Source organism: Chaetura pelagica, unplaced genomic scaffold (genome assembly GCF_000747805.2).
Source record: "Chaetura pelagica isolate M959 unplaced genomic scaffold, ChaPel_1.0 scaffold698, whole genome shotgun sequence".
NCBI lineage: Eukaryota > Metazoa > Chordata > Aves > Apodiformes > Apodidae > Chaetura > Chaetura pelagica.
The window spans coordinates 241,608-243,323 of NW_009954236.1; the positions used below are offsets into that span (position 1 = coordinate 241,608).

Here is a 1,716-nt window from a genome sequence, read left to right on the forward strand (position 1 = left end):
GAGGGGGAAGTTCTGGGTTCTCCAGAAGTTGGTGAGGGTTTTGTTTCCGTGGTGGGGAGTGAGGAGCTGATTGTTGAGGGCTTTTCTGCTCTGTGTTAAAGTTGGAGTAATCTGGTGAGAACAGCTCTGAGCTACAATTGCTGCAGCTGCCTCTAATACCGTTCCCCTTTTTCCTAACACTGATGAATGATGCTTTTCTTCTGCCCTCCCCCTCCTGCCCTCCTCTAACATAAATGTTTCTCTTGGAGATGAGCCCAAAACATCCCCCCCCCCAACTCCAACCACCACTGGCTCCACTGAAAATCTCACAAAACTGGTGGGTCCTTGGGCATCCTGGTGTGTGGGCAACCCTGAGCTCACCCAGACATGGTGGGGTTCTCCTGAGTCCCCTCTCACAAATGGGGATAGTGGCAGCAGTGGGATGGATCTTGGGGGGAACAAAGTTCCATGAGTTTGAGGGGCTCCATGATCCTCGGGAGCTCCTCACCTCCCCATCCTGCTGCTTGGGATCTGTCACCAGCTGTCAGGTCCAGGATTGGTGGGTACAGACCCCGTCCCACCAGTGATGGGCCAGGTCTCCATCCCCTGCCTGGGGGACACCCTGCAGCCACCCAGCTGGAGACAGATGGGGAGAGGCCACATTGGGCATCATCCTCAAAGCGTCTTAGGAGGTGCTGGGAGGTAAAAGTGGAGCCCGAGTGCTGCAGGGAGTGGGATTAACTGAGGCTTTGGAGCAGCTTGGGCACCATGGGGCCCCACTGGTCAGTGCCACCAGCCCAGCAGGGTCAGCCCCTGTGGAGGAGCCTTTTTGGGGATGGGACATTGTAGTATGGTGGGAGATGCTGTGGGCTGGTGGATGGGGTCCCAAGGTCAACCCTGCATGGTGCCAAGGGGTGGTGGGACAGGAGATCCCACTCCCACCAGCCCAAGTAATCCCTTAATGCTGTTGGCAAGTACAGGGAGATTTACACTTCGCCCAGGGTGGCTTTAGGTGGCAGATAGACAGGGCACATGTGGCACAGGGCAGTGTGCTCACATGTGACCCAGAGCCATCCCACTTGTCCCTGTGGGACACCCAGGAAAAAAACAACATTGTGCTGGACTAGCTCTGCCCAACATCACACAGGGGATTTATGTCCTTCTGCCCTGGGAGAAGATTCCTCAGACCCAGAGCTGGGACAGTGGCAGAGTGATGATGGGGATAGGCCAGCAAGGAGGGCACACATTGCAGGTGGCAAAGTGAGACCCCAGCTGCCCCTTTGCTTGGTGCACTGGGGACATCCCTGTTCTCCTGGTGCATTGGGGATGTCCCCGTTCCCCTGGTGCACTGGGGAGGGCAGCATGGGGGGCAGAGGAAGGCCTCGCCAGGGGCTCCATCACCCTCCTCACACCCCTGGGGCTGTCTAAAATGATCCAGTTCTGTGCCCGGACAAAGGGTGCCTTGTAGCAGCCTGGCAGGTCGGCCCCACTGCGGGCTGCCCCGGCTTGGAAGCAACCAAACCGGGTTGGGAAAAGGCTCTTCTGGAGCCAGCGGGTCCCTCGGTGGCACCGTGCCCAGCTGGAGCCGTGGAGGGGCCGGGCAGAGGGAGCGTGGTGGGCGCCCATCCCGGCTCCTAACAAAACAAGGAAGCCCTGACGGCGTGATTACCCGGAAACCGCAGCACGTCAGGAGCAAAGTGTTTCCATCGGGAGGTTTTGGCCCCGCAGCCCGGCCGG

General features: G+C 58.9%; 1 protein-coding gene across 1 annotated transcript in view; it reads left to right on the forward strand.

Moving 5' to 3' along the window:
* The window catches only part of EXTL1 (exostosin-like glycosyltransferase 1), a 12,878-nt gene that overhangs the window by 5,979 nt on the left and 5,183 nt on the right, over positions 1–1,716 (forward strand). The gene's annotated exons all lie outside the window — the stretch shown is intronic.